This window comes from Ischnura elegans, chromosome X (assembly GCF_921293095.1).
Source record: "Ischnura elegans chromosome X, ioIscEleg1.1, whole genome shotgun sequence".
NCBI lineage: Eukaryota > Metazoa > Arthropoda > Insecta > Odonata > Coenagrionidae > Ischnura > Ischnura elegans.
This window is the reverse complement of record NC_060259.1, coordinates 103,520,919-103,543,308: the sequence shown is the minus strand read 5'-3', so window position 1 is coordinate 103,543,308 and position 22,390 is coordinate 103,520,919. Positions and strand designations below refer to the sequence as shown.

General features: G+C 41.2%; 1 long non-coding RNA gene across 1 annotated transcript in view; it reads left to right on the top strand.

Moving 5' to 3' along the window:
* Window positions 1-526: 526 nt before the first annotated feature.
* Window positions 527-22,390, top strand: part of LOC124171667 — a 127,363-nt gene continuing 105,499 nt past the window's right edge. The window contains exons 1-2 of the long non-coding RNA XR_006867899.1: window positions 527-696; window positions 785-1,209. This is a non-coding gene — a long non-coding RNA (uncharacterized LOC124171667). The remainder of the gene's footprint in view (window positions 697-784; window positions 1,210-22,390) is intronic.

The following is a 22,390-nucleotide window of genomic DNA, read 5'->3' as shown; positions in this document are numbered from 1 at the left end:
TCCTCTCCAAAGGGGTACTCCACTATCCACAAGGCATGAAGTCCCCGCCGCTTAGTATACGCATCTTTTCTCGCTTTGAACCTTCTCTCTTTCTTCCCCGGCCCGGGCTAACTACTTACTGTGGCGCGCACGGGGGCACCCCAGCAGCGAGAGCTAGAAAGGAAGGAAGGAGTGCACGCGCGTTCGTCGGCGGGCACGCTTTGTCCGGTCGACGCACAGGGGTGCTTTTATCCAGTGAGAGGCGACGTCCCTTAGACACTAACACCAGCAGCGAAACACGGCATTTACCTTCGCTGCTCTTCTGCTATGGGTCCAGGCGGCCAACCCGTCGGTACCACACTGTCGCGGATCTCGGGTCGCCCGAGGACGGGTGCTGGATCGTGGGGGGGGGGGGGGGAAGAGAGAGAGGAGGGGGGAGAGATGAATAGAAGGGGGAGCGATGGGTGTTGGCCAGCGCCCCCCCCCTCCTCCTCCCGCGCGGCGCCGCACAACCTCGTGTAGATGATGGCATGCCGTCCGACGGCGCTTAATAGTCCCTCCACTGCCAAACCAGAAGCCCAGAAGAGATTACGACTGAATCATTCATATAGGGCCGGGATCGGCATGCGATTGGAAAGCGATAGGGAAACATTGGTCACATTAGGAGATTTAATCCTTGGAGTATAGGAGTCATAGTTAACCCTCGGGACAAGGCTGGTAAACCAAAGAGGGAATGGACTTCAATCTCAGTGCAGACAATATTTTATTTCGCTGTATTAATATTTTATACTTTGTTCTTTTCAAGGGATTCGGGTTGGCTTTGTAGCTTTTAAACCCAGGTTCATACCCAGGCAGTGTTTAAAGTTTTCTTCATCGGAATCCCCATTGCCACTTGGCTGCTGTGTGGATGGTACTCCAAGTACAGCACTCCATCCGTTGCATGGTACGCTATGCCGAGGTTCACTAGAAACTTTTAATCCAGAGCAAGTCATCGCATCCAATGCCAGATTTCTCTCCTCCCCTCCCTTTTCTAAAACTATCTCGGTCACAACCTTGTACCATCCATCTGTCATCAGCGAGAGATCGCCGATAGAACCCATCACCTTGGGATTGCTTCGCTACGCTACATTAGTCGCGCCATTCAACCAGCAACGATGCTCAAGAGACTCGAAGTGAAACAGGAAAGAAATAAGATTGTAAAATTATATCGCACTTCAGTAAATCTTCAAGGTGAGTTTGACCCATTAGATAAAAGTTGACTATGCTAACCTATCATGCTAATCGAATATTTTTTTCCCGTTTCAATATGTGACCATTTACCTTAAGAGCTAATTTTATCAAAACAGGTGAGGAAGGATTGCTAACACATTGTCTACTCAAATCACTCGCTCCCACATGTTAAATGATTAAGTGAAGGTCATTAAAGAGATTTTAATTTGAGACAGATAGCAACTTTTGCATGCACAGATTCGTGAGCATACACATCATTTCTCCTTCTTTTAAAATGGATTACCTTAAAATTTAATTGGTTAACTAGATGATACTGATCCGTTTAAAATGTTCCCATTTCATAGAGAACCACAAAAACTGCTGGCCAGTCAGCAGGCAGATGAATTTGAGAATCAGGTCCATTTGACTAGCAATTACCCAGCATTAAATTCCGAGTGTTGCGGACCCATTGAAGCCCCCTTTCACCTTTGCAAGCATAACTTCTCATCTGCCCATCCCACCACTCCTTCTCCCAACCCCATCTCCCCCCTCCACTTCAGAGCCGCACAAATTGTCATAACACAGATTGGGAACGAGTACGTCGGCCAACTGCCTGAAAACTGAGATGGACTATTTTCAACTTCCACGCGCAAAGCGTCTTTTGCCGTGGGCCAAAATAGCTCGACTTTTTCTTCTTATAAGAGATCGTCTTCGCCAGCATAGCACCTTCAATAGACGACGGGCGTAACTGAGCATTATGGACAATCGGCCCAATAATCCACTGCAACCAGCATCCCAACTTCAAGGGCTCTTCAGCGATGGGGACGATGACTAATAATATGACTTAATCTTTAACTGAGGCTATAAGGGCTATAGGTTCTCAAAAATTATCAGCTGAAAGGTAATAAAGGTGGCAAGAAAGCCAAGTGTAACACACATAATTTCCCTTACAGGCTTAGGGGTGGCCTAATACTTTCCCGAGGATTTACACTTTAAATCCATTCCGCTAGCTTTTACGGGGATAACTGTTAACACACATCAATTGTTAAGTCCCCAAAAATGCAATGGAGAAATGGGAGCATCAATTTTTTTCTGGATCATTTAAGTTGAGTGATTACAGCGAATCCATCCAGAAAAGATGAAAATCTCGCAATCCGTGCGGAAGATAGCGACTTATTTATCATTAATTCGAGCGAGAATCAATCAGAACCGGGCGGGAGCTTCATGGTCCCGCAAGATGTGGGCGCACCAGAGCCGTCAGCGGGCACAGCCCAAGAGTTTTCGACCGTCATAAACCGCCAACAAATATCCACCGGCAGGAAGAAAAAGAAAGATCCAAGGAGGACGACGGAAGGAACATTTCAATAGGGGGTGGGGGTTCGGTTGGGGGGAGGGCTTCTGCGGGGGAGTGTGTACCACCCCCACCCACCGTAAATAAACACCTGCACGAACACAAACGCCGCTCCAAGAGCACCGAGATGGGGCGAAACGCCACATACAGCCTCCGACCGAAGGTTCTCATTGAGCAGAGGGCGCGGAATGAAACTTGTACGGCGGGAAGGGGCGAGGGGAGCGCCAGCCCATGGGCTCCGCAAAGTTGACCGCCCGCTACATCTAGCGGCACCGCCAGCAATAATGGCGGAGCGCACTCAAAATAGACCGTCCTCCCCTCCTATGTAAGCGTAGACATTCCGAAGGGGAGGCGAGAGCGCGGTAACCCTATATCTTGGAGGCTGGCCGCTCGAGCCTTATAAGTAAGTGGGGGCGGGGGAAGGTCCCGGGCGCTGCTTTCTTTAGGCCCGAGGCTCCCTTCCGCACGGTTCAAAACGCCGAGAGAAGCACGCGGCGACGGGTCGCGCCGCATCCTACGCCATAGCCACGCTCGCGGCAGCGGTTTTTCGCCGCTCGCGGGGAAAATCGACGAAGGGGCGATCCGAAGAGAGGTTGAGGCGGCAGAGTCAGTCGTCGAGGCACTAATCACCGCTCCGAGGTCGTCAAATCATGCCATCGACTATCCAGCCTATCGCGGCACTCAAGACTTGAATTTCGAAAATACATCAATCACAGTGTCAATCAAACCAAGTGGCCGTGTTCTAAAAACATCTACTATCGTACAGCGCCTTTCAACTGTTTAGTCATCATCAAACACTCTGCGTAGGCAGTGTACTAAAAAACACTTAGTTGTTATCAAGTACAGAGCCTACACAGAGGACCAGTGTAGTTGATAATGACTAAAAGTAGAAATGCGTCGTACACAAGAAAAAAGTTGTGGAATAGTGCCCCATGTTTCATTGATGTCTTCCCAACATACCTCGCGCTCGCAAATCAAATTTCTAAAACACAACTGAGCGAGATAAACAACTGAATTTAGTGACAGCTGAGAACTAGCAAACCCGGTCGCTTTAACAAGAGCAAATACATAACAGAATAACTAAAAAGCTTTATTTCGGGTACCTTACGTGGGAAAGTAAGGACGCTTCGGGAAGCAAGGTGCTCGTTCCGCGAAAGAGAAATTGGTTCGCGGAGTCGTTGGGCTAAATATGGATGGATAGAGCAGTTCCGCGGTGGATCTCGCCTATTCTGATCCCGAGAACGGCGTTGCGGAGATAAATTGCAACACTCCTGCATTTTGAAGTTTCCGGAACTCCTTGGGAAAGAAGAACAGGTGTCCTCCATTTGGTGGTGCGCCAGAGAACAATGACTGCAATGCGATGGACAAACACTGGCCTGATCGAACCGAGGAGTAGCTCGCGGAAAGGCATTTGCATGGATAGACGCAAGCACTTCCGCCTCTTCCAAGACAAATGAAAGCGGGCACTCCTAACGAGAGGAAATAATATATTATATGACCTAATAATATTAAAATAACCTAATCGTATCTGCAACTCTGCCAGCCACGAGGCACAACTTCCTCCACTTCAATTAATCAATTAAATCAAAGAGGGTTTAAACTTAACTTATCCAACGCACCACATAGAAAAAAAATTGAGGCGAAATCACAATATGTCCACGATGATGATCAAATGGTGAAAAGATCGTGATAGAAATAATTTATCAATTGGTTGATTTTCTCAAGTATTGGTCATTTTTTAATAATAAAAAAATGGCAAATATTACCCAAAATACTTGTTCGATCCATCATATAAAATTGAAGTTGAAATGGAAGATCAACAGACGATTCATTTCTAACCTATGAGAATTATATAACGCCAGTGGGTCCTAAATTAAGGGAAAAGCAGAAAAAATACTGGCAGAGAGAGTTTGGCAGAAAACTGTGACTTTTAAAACCTGCTGGATGCCGAATACACGACGATGATTCCACCCACTAAAGGTGGGAAAGACAAAAATATTCGCTGAGAGGTCACCAGTGAATTACATAATCGACCTTAACGCACCCCCAGGGAAAGATGTAATGTTTCAGCGCTCAAATTACAGAAAGAGCAGATGACATTTCCTATCTATTTAGCTTACAACATTTTTCTTGCTGGACACTTAATGATACGAAGATAAAAACCTAATGTAATATGATATATTCTTTTCCTCGTCCGGCATTAAACAGGTCAAGAGTGCAGAAAACTGTGGGAAAATAATAAAATAGTAGGCTATGATATCTGACACATTATATCATATCAGAAAAGAATTTTTAAAGATTTTTAAATATACATCGTATTAAAATCAGATTCCAGACCAGACTATCATAAGAATTAAATTCTTACTTTCACTACTAAATTCCCAAATTCACTGCTAAATTAAGAGATAGCTTAATTACCCAACACCACATTTTTCACAAACATCTATCAGAAAAATAGTCATAGAATCTTCGAATTGCATTTTTGGAAGTTGTGTAATACATGATGCTATAATAAGCAATTGTGACCATATCCTAATTGTGATTGAAATGATCATTGGTAACGAATAATAGGATAATATTTAATTATTTACAATATTTATTCATTGGCTGTAAAAGCCGTATAAAAGACAACACTCCTTCGTCTACTGAATAAAAACCTTATCGCCGCGGTTGGTAGGACAGCAAACATGTTGAAAATACATGCGGTAAATTTTCAGAAAAAAGCTAAATTAAAGTAATTTAATTTTTGTCAAACATTTTTTCAATAATCTGCTAAAAATTATTTATTTAAAATCAAGTAAAAAATTATCATTATTATATTCTTTTTCCAAATTCCAGGAGTAACTTCATCGCTCGAGAGGCCAGGAAATATGCGTGATCTTGATCCAACGAGGCAAAATTCGGCCTTACGGTGGTATATTATTCAGAACACTATCAAGCGCAAAAAACACAACAAATTCCACCAAGACCAGCTTCACTGTCAGCTGCTTTGTTCCCCCGTGCTTACGGCCATGACGCTCACACCCCCTTCCACAGGGTAGTATGTAGCCAGAATCATGTTTACTCTTTACGGATTGACGCGTGCCATCCCAACTCTCTAAGCACGAGACACTGACAGAACTATCTTGGCGCAAGCCTTCTGGTTACGTGATGAGGTGAATAAATCACAAAATCCTGAGAAGGGCTTTAAAAAATTATCCGTCACGGAAGTATTCGGTACATGTACACGAGCGCGGAGTAAACTGTCACCCTTTATAGAGCCTTCACAAATACTTCATTAAAAGCTGCAAAACAACCAAGCAGATGCGCCAAGTGGATACTGACTCAGTTTCACACGCTAATGGCGCTTAGATGCATTCAATTGTGAGCAAAGTATGGCATCTGGTCAAAATCTAACCTCAAAACCAGATTTATTGGGAAAATAAAGAATAAAATCGCAAAACTGCTTCATATAACGACAGAAGGATGCTAATTCTTCACTTAAAGTAAAATCTCTAGGGAAAATTAAGCATAAAATAAACATATGGACAGTGACGGCCATAAATCTCCAAGAAAGAGTTTTTAAATCATTCGTGAAAAAGTATCATTAGGGGTTAAGCAATTCGTACATAATCCCTGGGTTTATCAAATTTGCCGGCCTCGGTGGCGGCGGGGTAACGTCCTCGCCTGAGGTCGCGGGTTCGAGCTCCGCCTGGCTTGGTTTCCCCAGTCCAGGGCATGATTGTTCGTGCACGTTTACTCGTTACATTTGTTGAATACCCCGGCATAAAATGGCCAATAAGAACTGTATCCGGTGGAAATGAAAAAGCAGGAGCAATTTCCACAATTTTACATTTATTAATACGACCGGTTTCGCTTTTCAGCATCATCAGGTGATGATGCTGACACCTGATGATGCTGAAAAGCGAAACCAGTCGTATTGATAAATGTAAAATTGTGGAAATTGCTCCTGCTTTTTCATTTTCATTATGTCACGTTTCCACTCCATCTCGCCTGAAACCTCAGACTATATGTATCCGGTGGTTTGAGAATAAAATAAAAAATAAATAAACTTCACGTTCCACAAAATGGCAATTCGAGGATAGGACCAAAGGGGGCTAGGCAGAATAAATACGAGTGCATACCTAACAAAATGGATTCATACCAGTAATCGAATGGCAGTAATACGAGGCTTCTAAAGTTACCAAATCAATGTCAATCAATAAATAACTTTATGTGCGCATAGGTAGCTATAGCAATTCGGACTGCCGGCAAAATGAGAAAAAAAATAGTTTTCGCCCTTTGACTGTCCGTGCCGTGCCTTATGACCACTTTTCTTTAAAGATACGTGAGTTACAGCAAGTGAAAAACGACATTGTGATCTTTAAAAAATTACGCTATGGCGTTGGGTCATCGTCTTTGTAGATAACATAGATTTATGTAAACGGAGTATTACGAAAAGTAAAAAGTACTTTTATTCACTAACTCCCTACGAAATACAATGAAAATTTCCAGATGAAAATTCATGATACAAAGTCCGGTGCATGGTGAACGAAAGTGGACCGAGGGTAATTATCCCCTCCAGTGAGAGACATGCATCAGTGAGGACATAAATAATATTTTCACTGGATGACAGCTATCTACTACTTCTGTGTCCATGCACTGCTTCAGCACGCGACTATGCTTTCGAATGGCTCCTCCGTAGAATGAACACGAATAAAATAGCCAACTGCTAAATAGAATATACACGACAGTCTTCCACAAGTCGTTAATAGCAAGGATACGAGCCAAGTTTCAATATGCATAATTACCAATACTAAAAATTTAATTTTCTTGCACTGAACCGACGAATCCTCAGATTAGCAATAGAATAAAATATAAATGAAATAAAATTATAAAAAAAATAAAATAATGCAGCCTTATATAGTAACCCGCGCTAAATTTTTTAGACAGCCGAAATTTCCTCAGGTAATAATAATGAAAGTGGCCAGTTCAAAGAAAACTCCTTCCTCTAGTTATTTCGAGATTCCTACGGGAACCCATCAGCATATAGGCAGGCGATATTGAAGTCATCAAAGCTGTCAAGGCATATTTTATATCGGTATCAGGAAAAGTAACAATTAGTAACAATTCTTGTAAATAAAACACCAAGTACTTGCACAAGCAAAACTCGTAATTGCCAGGATAAAAATGATATAACCGTTAATTGCCCGTCCAGAACAATTTCAAACGCATACAAATTGAGGTACCAAAAGGGAGTTTCAATGCATTTCCTCAATGGATGAATTGCTCCCTCCAGATAATAACATGATACACAGCCTTACTTGAAGACTCTGATGAGTGCGGGGGTTCAACACGTATAGTCAATATGAGTACTTTTCTGAACGGTCATTTTTTTCATGGATTCACACGACAAGTGTAACACAGCCTCGGAGATTCCTGAGTAATCTACTCTTTACTTTCCCAACGTGTCCGCGCTGGTTACTATGGAAAACTGAGCTTTGCTGAAGAAAAAGCAACAACCTAGCGAATGCGTCTAATCTAGAGCCGAGCTACGACAAAGGAATAGCAGAAAATGAGCACTCGGGGCTCCAATGTCACGCACGACGCTTTAACGTCCAAAAGAACGTATGCTTCATTTAAATGATAAGTAAAGCATAAATATTTTTGCTACACATACGAATATGCGTATAGTGTGCACCTACTGATTAATCGAATCGTAAGCACACGATGACTAAATTATACCACGAGGACGAGTGGGGTGAGTGGAGCGTTGAGGGTAAGGGTACCCGCTTCAAATCTCGGGTGAAACCTTCGGGTGCCCCAATGACTTCGCCGCGCGACGTGGCCCAGAGAAACGAACTGACCTCTCTACCCTGAATATTTAAATGAAAGTCAAGGGTAATTATGCGGTAGACGCTCAGCTATTGTGGTCGGTCGACTAACTACTTGATGGAAAATACCGCTAGGAAGACAAATATCACACCAACCATTCAAATAAACCAGTCTCTGGTAACCGATCAAACTGTCCTTAATGATAGAAATGAACCCAGTCGACGACCGGTCTCATAATCAGTGGTACAATCATTTCTCTACCTAATGAGCCTCGTAAGTGTACCGAGACAGTGACATACTTGAATTTACCTCGAGTGTACAGCCATGGCCTATTCCCGAAAACAAAATTTCTCCTGACGAATAATTATGCCGATATGAAGTATTTCATCTCTAGAATTAGCCAACAAAATAGAGGTTACATGCAATTTAAACCAGATTTAGTTTTAACCTTATATTGATTACAGCAAGCATTGAAAAATAAACAAATAAATACGGTTCATTTTAGAGAAATTCCCGCAGCCATTTCAATAATAAAAATAGCCACACAAAATTACCGTGAGGGTCTCCACATTTTAATCCATACTTAAAGATTACAGAACAATTATAATGCTAAGATTCCACACCGATGGAAATTTCACAACACTTGGGCGAAGAAATTTTCCATTGAGGAAAGATGAGCACGGGATACAAAATTTGAAGCGGCGTGAAAATTTATAAAAAAAATTGCAGTTTACAAATTCACGCTCATTTCAAATTAGAATCAGGGGAGTTTATTCCCATAGGCTTTGCATGGAACGACACAATGGAATAGGCAGACTCCGCACTCTACGGAGCTCCAGATTTTGAGATGGGAATACAGGTGACCTGAAAGCATCCAAGCGTTCAGGAATGGCACCATGACAAAGACGAGAATTGGGATCCGTGGGACACACACTTGGAAGAGGCTAATCCGGGAGGCCAACCAACTCCCACTTTGGACCAGAATAGAATGCTAAGTTAAGAGTTAACCATAAAAATAGACGTTGCGAGTAATTTTCTCAGGGTATGTAACATTGAGCACTTAGCACACACTTAAAGTAGCCTTCAAACCTAAAGAAAACCTTGAACACTTGTTCAAAATTAGACATGAGACACAGCTACTAGGGATACCCCGAGGAATCACGTAAGTATGACGAAGACTAGAAAAACATATGAACGCTAAGTGTTTGTCATTTGAATGCGTAATGGGGCGGGAATAGTTTTACATACACAATACTACGATGTAGAACATGATGGAAAGTCAGTATAAATACGCATTTTTTCACCACCTATATTTTATAATGGTTGGAAAATTCAAATTAATAGTACGCAATGAGCCCAATATAAGTGATTTCTAAAAAAATAGCCATTTAGGAGAAAAACATTTGAATTCAATTACGAAGAAAGTTCATGGCGTTAGATGGGATTAAAATACACAGAAAATTAATTTTAGAATAAAATGATTCACAAAATCTTGTTTGAACCCGATGTGTGATGCGATGTATCCTTTTACGATAAAAGCATTTATTTCCCTAGAATTCAGCATAAAATTTCATTTTCCACGGTAACCTATTACAATACGCTAGTACCGTTTACTTGCTTAGATAGCTAATACAAAATTTGCAGGGTCTGGAGTCCCTGGCGACGGCTTATCGCATAAGTGAGTACAGGGGAGCGGAACTGCTTGACGAGAGGGTCCACCCGAAGGCAAATCAATGAAAGCAGCAAGTGTGCCCTCGGGTTGAGTGAAGCGAGAGTTCGTCCTCACGAGATACACCCGAAATACAAGCCAGTTGGAAGGACAGGACCACCATTTGATTAGGAAAGTGTCGCCGTCGAGATAGCGGGCCGATTTCGGGAAGAGGGCCAAATTCTTTAGCGGCCCACGCGAGGAGATAAATGGGGAGAGGGCGAAGGGAAAGAAGAGCGTTCTGCTTTTAGCCCATTGGACGGAATTATTAATTCAACGAGCAACCACGGGCTCCGACTCCGCGAGGAAGAATAAGAGAAATCGGTAATTAAATGCGACACCGAACTGACGATGGCCTCGTGGAGTTTGTCTTCAAGGATCGTCGGCACACAGCAGCCCAACAAAAGGCTTGATGAAACAACAAAATTTATCCACTACGCTCCCCAAGCCGCTGACTTTAATCAGGCTGCTTCAACTAAGAAAAAAGAAATTAACATTTGTTAAAACATGGAACGGATAAAGAATTTTATCTTTAATAGATCTACTTTGATAATCAGGAAAATGTTTATTACAGGCGGAGGAGAGAATTCAAAATATTTCCTACTATGCACAAAAACCTAGTAATAATTCGCATATTCTGAAAGAAGACTAAGAAATAAGCATGAATAAAATAAGAATTGCTAATAAAGAAGGCTACAAAAGGCTAAGAGAGAAACAAAAATCTCCACACTCACCTTTATAACCATTTAGAATAAATTAATTTCAAAAAAATAGGGCAGAAAAATTAGACCTCTCAAGCTCTTACAAATAAGCTAAAAAATGAGTCTCACACGAAATGAATAAGAAATTCAACATAAAAATAACCAGCCATGTATTAAAATCATAATAATGCTGTTAAGGATAAAATCTAAACAGCGAATTTCTTTTACCGACATAATGTAAAATGCCACGTCTTGAAGTTCATAGGTAAGCAATAAGGAATACACAAAATATAACTGAATAAATACAATAAAAACTGGCGTCGTTAAGCAAAATTATTCAGCACGGCAATTTTGATCACTCCTGAGCCAAGAAAATTAACCATGCTTGCTTCAGCTCAAGGGGCAGACTAAAATCTACTAGTAAGGCCTCGAACCCGTGGCCTTTGAATCGATTTGAAAGCTCACTAACAGAAGGAGCAAGACATGCTGATGAAAAATGGTTTACTCTTTACGACGTTCCCTCAGGCCTGGCAAATGGCCTACGATCCTCTACACAGGTTATTCAACAACACAAAAGATGTCCTTGTTTGCTTTTTTACGGTGTTTACCCAGCTTCATTGCCATTTCTACGACTCGCAGACAAGATGAAACAATTAACTGGAATAGAAATCATATCTAGGCTTCTTCAATTACAATGGATGAATCTATTTTTATCGGACCTAAGGAGACGACCTAGTTTCAGGGAACAAGAAGCAGAACTCAAAGATAAAAAGTGAGCGACAAAATAAGAATATGTCGACAGAAGTGCTTTGAGAAGAGAGAGTTTACATTTCGAACGGAACCGATTCGAATCTCCCAACGAATACTGAAAACGAAACGAATACCGTAAAATTCTCCAGACGAATACAAAAAATTGGATAGATTTTTATCTCTTTCGAATAAAATCTAACCTATATTAACTATGACAACAAATGAACAACTTTACCATTGGGGTTTGAAATTTTTTGATATCTTTAACAGTTAAATAACTCATTGATGAGGGTGGGTGAATATATAGACAAAGGTCATTGCCGATACTGACGTTAAAAATGAAAGAAGGAATTCCTGGTACCAATTTTCGACAACAAAGACGGCCATTGAACATCTTTCGATATAAAAGCATTCGTAATCTCAAACAAATCTACGCAAATTACACATAAGTCGATTGGAGTCCATTCAATTTTGAATCTGTCGTACAGTCCTAATTGGAGTCATGGAACGAAGCATAGAACCTGGTAGCAGAGGACTAGCACATGCAGGCCCAAGTAAAATTCCTGGGAGTAGCATGCATATTTCAGATATAACTCGGCCCCTTGGTGGACCCCTTAGAGAGAATTCTAGGGTACAGCACTCTATCCCTCTAATAGGATGTTAATTAATAATTCCACTATCTCGGCCATATTATTAATTTTAACCGCGGAAGCCTACATTTTAGAAATAGGATTTTAATCATTGTTCTCTAGCCATATTTCGACATTGCTCCTCAAATAATGGCTCATGTTGCCTTTCACTATTTTGGTAAATCCAATTTCATTCATGAAAGCGAGTGGGAGTTGAAAGGCAATTTTCTGAGCACACACTGAAAACGTGTCCGCTCCTCGCTGAGACGACTGGGGGAGAAGTGAGTGAGACAATACGGAGTGGAAGGTCGGGTAAACAGGCTAATTACTTCATCTTAAAATTACGCTCGATTGTATTTCTTTTGGGTCACTGTCATTGGGCTTTTCTAAGACAACCTTGGGGAGCTTTAAACTCACAGCAGAACGTATGAGGCACTTTTAACTACAGTACATTTTTACATTGAAATGCATTACGGAATTAATCGGGAAATTAATCTGCGTGTTTACTTTACGCAGAAGCTCTAAAAACAAGTGATTCACGGAAGATTTAGCAAGACTTCGTCAAAGGCAGAATGACGAGGTTGATCCGCACTCTTTCTTATTATACCCCCATGATCCTTTTCTCACAAACAAAGTGAAAAAAGTCGAACGAATGGACCAATTGCCATAAGATTAATTAAAATCTTAATTTATCGCCATAGGTTGATTGCAATGCTCTAAATTATAGATAATCCACATTCGGAAACACAAATCCTATGATCTAACTTCCGCTGATAGCACGAAAAAATTTAACGTTTTGAAAGACAAATCCGCTGCGCATAGCACGCATTCAAATATTTGTTGGGCTGCTACGCCATAAAGCACAAAAAACTGAGCGGTCAAAAGTAATTCCATTCGAGGAAGCATAAATAATAGGAAATCAAGGTATTTTTCCCGTTATTAAACCTGTCCGTATCAGGGCTAGCTTCTATCCTCATCCTCTCTATGAATCACTGATGCCCTTAAAGGCCCTCGAATAAGAGAGCGCGTGATCAAGTTGTTTATGTTTTCCCCAAAACAATCCATTGCACGCTGCCACATTATATCACGGATTCTTCTCTTCACAAGCTCTATCTCGTGTGAAGGTTCTTCAAAGGAAGTAAATTGTTTTCACGGGAACTATTTTCTTCCTCAATGTTCTCACCAGGTTAGTAATACCAGAATGGTAATACCATTTCCCTCGCTAACCTCCCCTCGTTCACTTTCAAATGAGCTAAAGTAATGAGTCTGAATTAATGAATATAAGCAACCCATTTCGAATTAAATTAATCCCATCTCAGCGGTTCTTCAGGGTTTTCTTCCGCATCAGTTTGTGTATAGACACATACGTAAGAAAGACAGAAAGACATAAGAAAACCCTGAAGAAATGCAGAGATCAGACCATCACCGCGGAAACCTACGTTCTGAAGTAAGCCCATTTTAGCATAAGACATCAACAGAATATCCCAAAAGTAAAGGTAAAAAATGCAACACTTGTACACTTTGAGTTACTCCTATAAGTGCAAGAGAGTGGAAGATAGAAGTTAAGGATAGCTATTTAAAATAAAAGAAAAAAATTCATTTGTAAAACGCCAAATTTCCAATGAGCGCTGTTCCCCAAACGGCCACTAGGCATGAATTGCCCTACTATTTATTTCCCTCATTTCAGGGGAGGCCTGTCCCCCATGAATACACTCATGAACATATTCAATGAACGTATGCGCCGTACACAGGTTAATAGATATAGCCGTAAAACAGAACGAATTTTCATTCTAATCGACGAAAATTAAGCTGAAAACACGTTCGAATCAAATAAACTTCGAACTAATTTTGCATCATAGTGCCAACATCGACGTCCTTAACCCTTTCGCAGAGAAGTTGATGACGGCATGAATTCACCTCGAGCGCGTGCCCGCTTCCCCGCTCCTCCACTGTCTTGTGGATGGGCCTCGTGCGGTTCGCCGTCGTTTACAGCCCTGCGATAGATTCCTATCGTCAGTGAAACGGTTCGGCCTGATCGAGACAAATCACCCAAAGCCCTGATGACGTCACCGACTCATGAAAATTGTGCGGCACCTTTCCATGTTTTATTGTATATTTATCACAGAACGGCTGAGTAAGGAAACTTTTATATCGTGGTAATTTACCTTACACTTCCATCCACCGAATTCTTACGACGAATTACGATTACGGACGAGAGAGAACTACCACGTTGCGTAGAAATCAGGATGACTGAACTGCTCGAACCCGATATTCGATACGCTGATGATACGCAAGTCCATCATGGCACCTCCGAATTATCCGGCAGCTACGTCATCAAGCCATCGAATTCTCAAAGAGAGAGAGAGAGAGAGAGACCCGACACGCCACACTGGTGAGGAGATCGGGCAAATTGCGTTCGATCACCCACTCGTCTCATTAGAGCTGAAACATATCAAGGAATATCATGGATGCTGGCTCCGGGAACTGACGCAACGTTGAAAACCCCGTTCCCGCGCCTAAAAATGCCAGGCCGGCCCGTGAATGGGGTCACATCAAGAGAGTCTTTCCATAGATGACAGCTGTATGCGGAAGGAAAACGAGGAATGATATTTGGAGACTCCGATGAAAGAGCTCGTTTCACTCTTCAACTTAATTCGTATTTTACAGATATAATTACGCAACAAATATCAGAGGATTAATAAGTAAACACGGATCTACTCACGTAATCTATAAATTTATTTATTTTCACTTCCCCGAAAACAGTACATTAAAGGCCTTTACATCAGGGGCTTTTAACAATCAACAAAAAATGATGGACTGAGACAAACGTTCATTCCCTAGATCGGGGAAACCTAGACAGGTGGGACTGGAACCCGCGACCTTTGGTTTGGCCAGCGAGGACTTAACCCGCCGCCACCAAAGCCGGCAAATGCATCAGCAATACCTATAAAAATACTTAGGACAGAAATTAAATGCTTGTGGTGGGCAGTTATAGGCCTGTAGCACAATCAATGACAATAGCAACAGCAAAATACCCCTTACCCATTATTAACGGCACTACAGGGTGAAGAAATATCATACCCATTATCCAGCGAAGTAAGAATTGTGAAAAAAGGGAGGATGGAAGACTGCTAATTTTCCAAAAAATACACTAAAGGATGACTTGGCCCGCACGGAATTACCGCCGCGATATACTCGTGTTGAGCGCAAAACAAAGGATTCCGAGGCAGGGACCCGATAACTTGGAGAGAGTGATGAGGAGCGAAACAAGAACAAAAGGGACATAAATAATGGCCAACGGAACGAGGCGACGAGGCTACACAAATGTAAATTGGGACTAAGAACAACTAAGAGGGGAAGATGGTAGCCATTGAGAAGCACGGGTGCCAGGTGAGAAAAATAAAATAGGTTAAATAAGCAAACGAATCCACGCATGAACGTACGAAACCAGGATGCACCAATCCCAAGTATTAGCCACAAGGATTTATTAATTTCCTCAATAAAAAGAATAAACACTAATGCCAAAAAATTATGGCACAGCTGACTTTTGAAATAGTTTTTATGCTTTCCATTGTTAGTTTTTTTCTTTGACATGAACAGACCCATAATACATATTTTCCAGTTTTCAGAACGCCAATACCAAAAAATCATCAATCGATTAAAGTATATTCTAACGCAACCTCAAAAAGAGGAGTCTCCATATATCCTGTACGCTGAAGTAAGGAAGAAATTCATTAGGACGTAGATTGGAGGCATGCTCCCCTCCGGTAGTGATGCATACACGATTACAGACACCGAGAAATGAAGGTTGGAAGCTTTCGAAGTACGGTTTTGCAGAAGAATCACGTGGATCAAATGGAGTGACCGTGTATAATTACGTGGAACTTCTGAGAATAATATGAGTTTTGAAATCCTTAGAAAGAAGACTCTGAAGAGGCGAGCCATGAGCCACATCGATAGACACGATCGGCTGATGAAAACAATCATTGAAGGGCAGGTGGAAAGAAAGAACGGCAGGGGAAAATGAGATACACAGAGGAGATGATGAAGGATGTAAAACAGATGAAATATGTAAGTATTTAAAGACAAGATGACAGGAGAAATGAGTCGAAAACTATGACAAACCAATCTTCAGATTGTCAACCGATGATGATGAAAATTTCGTCACTTTGAAAATACGCCTGACCGAAAAAATAAATACCTTAGAAGAAGCAAAGCTCGACTAATTCTTATTCAAATGACGACAGTAAATATGAAAATATAAAGTCTCAAACTTCTGTTCTAACCTTTGAATTGTTGAAATTCCTTCGATGCTCTTCCAATGTGGATCTTTGTCTTCGGCTTGAATTGGGCTAGAACTTTATCTCAGATTAGGGAAATCTCATCAATTGAGAGTAATAAATTCTCATCCGATGGAGTTACAGAACGTTTTTTCATCGTGAATTCATAGTAGATCACCAGGTGACTAAGAATCTGCACATAATGCATTTTAAATGATTCTGACACATATGGCGTACTGCCTTTGAAATAGAAACAGTAAGCCAATAAACAATAAAAATGGAAAAGTGCAGCATAACAATGAATGGAAAACAATTAACTTGGACGCACAATAACTATTGCCACGTTCTCTTCTTTCTTCCCTTATTCCCCACAAAGCAACCCTACAATCAATGACCTTGCCTACGAGTGACAAAAGGTAAAACTGGCCTAACGTACCTGGGAATATCCCAACTGCAATCAACGTAGCACTATGCAAGAATATCTAACAAATTTACATTAGTCCAGTTTATATTTGGAAACAAAACGGTGGAATACATGTACAATTTCGGTGAGATTCTTGCTTGAAAATGAATTTCTGCTTGAGATGAAAAAAAGCAGATTTCCGTCTCATGTGACTAGAATCGCCTTCACCTCTACCCCGTTGTTTAGTTGGCTGGCCTTCGCCTCTCTAAGGTCCTATTCTAAATACTGCGTCCATAAAACACTGGGTAATTGCAAAATGTAAAGAGAAACACTTGTACATTGGACATCGCGGATCTCGTAGAGATAGACATAAATGTCACCCAATTCGGAAATTAATTTCACATGTCGCCTTTGAAACATTATTTGGCCAACGACTCGTCTGTGACGTCAACAAAAATGATAAAAATTATATTTATTGGATATTGGACATCGGTAAATATCATTGATATTTCTAGGGAACATTGTAAACCGTTATACTGTAATCATCTTACACAAACAGAAATTTAAATTCCAATAGTTAAATTGATCGGGTGAATCACAATCGCATGAGCGGAACTTTAAGTCAACGCAAACGCTTCTGGGAGTCAACGGATGGTGTGATTCATAAAGAATTCCCGAATGTGAAATTTTTATGAAAGGCTTAAAGTAAACACTACGGAAGCTAGGTTATGCCACTCCATGGCACTCTCGACTGGAGTTCACCCTTGACCTCTCAGGTTTCGAAGGGTATGGTATGGTTGTGCGCCACTTCGCATTAAAAAATTTTAAGCGTTTATCGAAAATCGAAAAAAAATGTCTAATGGCGAGTATTCTCACAACAGCTGCTTCCACGAATATAAAATTTTGTATATGACATAATACGAGATGAAAGCAACTCTTCAAAGTAACTTATCTCATACTTCGTAAGACTGCGAATGGCAATTGCTACAAATACAAACATCACTAATACTAGACGGTGACTTAAAGATTTGTGAGTTTTATGTAGCTAACTTGCTCAAAATAAAAAGAAAGCCTTATAGCTCCTCCTGTGCACCCTATCACAGCAAGTTATCAGCAGTTAGACATCGGGTGATAGTCCAAGATGGCGCCACGCCCTCGAAAGTTGCGGGTTGGAGCTGTCGGCGGGAGGGGGGAAAGTTTCAAGGGATATGGAGAGGGGGTGAGGGGAAAGAGGGGGTGAGGGGAAAGAGGGGGAGGGGGCAGTTGGCGACAAAAAGGATGAATCAGATGGGAGCCGCCTCTCCCTTTCTCTCCCCCGTTGTCCAGTCTGGCCTCCATCCTTCCTTCTTATTTTTATTCTCACGAGAGGACATAAGAGACTTTTACGATTCAAATATAGACCCGGATTTGGTGACTGAACCGTGGCCACTTCTCCCTTTAGCCTGGCGACTAGTGGCTTAGGATCTATTTCCGTCGGGACCCAGCGGCCACGCAGCCCTCGATGCGTTGTTATTCCCAGGAGGGGAAGGGCCGTGTGGGCGGTGCGAGAGAGAGAGAGAGACTACGCGGAGGGGATCTAATGGGGGTGGCCATCCCAACGGTCCCGCGTCAAATGGTCCCACGCCTGCCGGCCCATGGCCCTATTTTCCGTCCCGCCGCGGAACTGAGAAATGCTCGCACTGTAAAATCACATGCACCTGATTCCATGAAGCCAGATTTTGGCCACTCGCGAAATTAAAACCAATTCAAACGGACAAAAAATGTAACCACATGTATAACAGGAGGATTTTCTAGCCTACCACTATATTGATTTCGCCCGCTGCGCATTGAAATGGGTGCATAAAAGCTGCCACTTGCGTCACTAAAGACAGCGATCCAAAATTCGAAGGGAAATTTGCTATGGTTAACGCGGTCAACCAAAATTCATATGCGTGAATATATAATAAATCGAATTCATGACTTTTCAATACTATTCTTTGAGAGGGAAAACACCATACTGCAAATGTTGAGAATAAATTAATCGCCGAGCTACGGACACTTTCAAAAATCAATTGAAAAGCGCACTAAGCGGCACTATCAATAAAACTTCTACGATACGGAATGAGGCCTACTCACCATGTAGTCCCATTTTATGTAACGCTGACACACCGCAGTTTTCCTCTATGCATATTTAGATGCTAGTATTCGAGGCAGATTACTTTTCTGCTCGAGGTTTTCGCCGCGCGGTTGCAATATTATTTTCATGTCTTTCGGGCTATGCCGGATTATGCGTATGGCGTTTCGAGGACAATTCAAGCCACAACTTTCGGATGGTATCTGAAGATGTGACCCTCATCGGCCACGAAACGTCATAGTCAAAATACGACGATGTCGTATTTCCTGAAATGCACTGATAATATCATTGTGACGCATTCCATTGAAGATATGATATCCAAACGGTGGTGGTACACGGCATGGATATGGACGAATAGTTTTTTTTGCATATCTTTGGGGCTAGGATTGCTGATGCTTCGTTTTTCTCCTCTATAAATTTATATTACACAGTGTAATTATACATATCAACGGCGAAAAGACGAAGGAGTGGTTTTGATTACTTACATGAGTGAAGAGAAAGTGGTATGCTACAAAACATAGTTTAATCAAGCACAAAATTGCATCCAACGCTTAGTTCAACGAATATTGCAAGTTTCTCTGTGAGGAAAACTTTTATCTAGAAATGAAAATCTTAATTTTATTAAATAATGAAAAAGGAATACCTTCATGCAGTACATAATAGAGTTTGGTAATTGTATACCAGTATTTTTTTCATGTGTCAGGAGGAAACAAATCCAGTGCGTATTGGTACATAAGAATGGGAGAGGGTCCATTAAAATACCTAAATCCATCCTAAAAGAATACTTTTTAGAATAACTGAAATTATTGCCGGAAAAGTAAATTCTCGTAGGTTCACTTAAACTTCAAAGTGTGCGGCCTCGGTTTTGATACACAGTATAATCATTTTGGGTAATAACTGAAATCAAGTTTCTCCGTTTTACAAGACGATTCTATGGCTCATAAATCTGGTAATACGTATGAAAAGTACTGACGAGGAGTGCCGTAGTGAGGAGGAGGTCGGGGGGGTCGGAACCCCCCTCCCGAAATATAGAAACACAATTACTTTCCTCCATAAAAGAAAACAAAACATTGAAAATCATGAATTTTCGAAAGATTTATTTAAAAAGCACAGTTTTTTCGATAGTGAAAAGTGTAAAAATTAGTTTGAAACCCTCTAATTAGTACCTTGTTTTTCAAAAAAATTTCACCCTGGTTTTACACCCCCTCCGAACGAAATTTCTAACCACCTCACTGCTGACGAGGTCGATTCAAATATAAATTTGATGCGGAAAACAAATTTATCTTTTTCATAATCACGGCCCGCAACCATGAAGTAATTTCAGAGACCTATATGAGATAACTGTGAACAATAAGTCTTTCATGATGCCGATATATGCATTGAAATCCAGGTCAGGGACCGTTATTAATTGAAAATGAACGGCATGGACCGGGCCTGCTCACTGCTCTAGTTGGCACTTCAAAATAGGGCGAAGATATTGAAACTTAGATGAGAGAAACATATTAATTACGTAACAGCAACGCCAAATAGATTATTTGACAACCCAAGGTTGTAAAGTTTCAAAGGTGCCGCCAAATGGTGCCACTATTAATGAGTATCTTCATATTAACTGTTCGTCACAAGACACCACATTGATGCAACCATACAGTGGACAGTTAACCACTCCAATTCCGCATTTCTTAAAGCACTCGAATTCAATGTATACATCTTCAATTGTTCCTCACCACTGAATAATAGCTGTAAATAATGACGATGCAATTTTCGATACACCTATTTAGGAATGTTATTGACAAGTACGTCACCAGAGTTTTCCTTGATAGACGGATAATATGGTGATGGAAGGATGATAAGGTGAAATCAGAAACAGATGGAGCGGAACTCGTCGGGAGAACCATATCAAGGGGAAGAAATTTATTGTACGACCGTATATTAAAACAATATATGTGATTTCCACACGGGTATTCAGTGAAAAAATACGTGGATTAGAAAAACGCGGAAAATTCCAATAATCGAGCCTAGGATCTCAGCATGGCGAGCTGATACTCTTCTCTGGCCACCTAACCACAGCGATGCTCTGCAATTAGGCAACGGAAACAATCAATCAACAACAACAAGCAATTGAGAGTTTCACTGCCAATGGTATCAGCCCCCTATCCCCTTCGCTGAGATAAATCTGGCGCACGGAGGCATTTGTCAACGTGTCGAAAGTGTACTGCGTTCTAATACAGGCGGCGACAAAAACATCCATCATGACACCATTCTCAACTAAATGGTATCCTCTAGGTTCGCTCATTGCCATAAAAGAGAAAATAAACTGAGCGAGCACCGAGTGATTAGGTCTTTAGCTCATTGACGAGGGGAAGACGTGAGAGACGGGCAAATTTCATGCCGAAGACAAGCTGTAAAAAAATAAACAATATTGAACATGACACCTGATGACGAATACGAGGAAAAACACTGATTACACCTCATTGGCTACACGATCAATGCTAGTAGACCTAAGGACGACACGAATTTTGTTTGATACCAAGTCATGTCTAGACAGGATCGAACACAGGCAATCGAACCACGGACCTTTGAATTTACGGGCCACTACGCAAACCACTACGCTATCCAGGTTCTTTAACTCCCATAGTAATAATGCCTAGGATCATGGTACTTGGCCCGTGGTTCGATTCCCGGTCCAGGGGAATTTTTTCTGAAGGCAATTCTTGTATATTTCACCGCCGTTCACGCGGCAGGATTTGAAATATTACACAAGTCATCTCTATTTCATAATTAACACCATTTGAACCGTGAACTTTGCCTCATCAAAATTTTCCCTTAATTAAGTACAAGAAAAAGTCCATTTTAAAATTGGAAATTTTATACGTCGACATTAAATGAAAAATATTCGAAAAAGACTTACCTCGAATTCATAAAATGCTGCACATAGCAAACTCCAAAGTCTGCTAGCAACAATAGGTCCAGAATCACCATAGTGATGTAATAAATAGATGTCATTAAATGATAAAATAAATAGATAACGTGATAATTTATACGAAAACCTGGATCGATCGAGCCTTACTTCATACGCAATGGCATTAACTCTTCATACCTGATCTCAAATATTAGAGATTCCGTATTTTCAGGCGTCCTATGAAAATTTTCCGTCAAACTCATTAATATAGCCACAACGATCGAATAACAACCGGGGTATTCAAAGAAAGTTTCCTCGTCTTCCCATGATACTTACAAAGAGAATGGACACTATTCCCATAGAAAAGCATAACAACGGGACACAAGTAGCAAGAACGTTCTGATAGCCAAAAGCCTCTTCACTCACTCTCATGTTTAACTGTAACGAAATTTAAGGCAAACAAAAAAATTTAAAGGCAAATAACAAGCCTTTTTAAGTCTAAAGACAGCACTCAGAACGCAAGGTTCAGAGTTCACCACATACTAGGATCACAT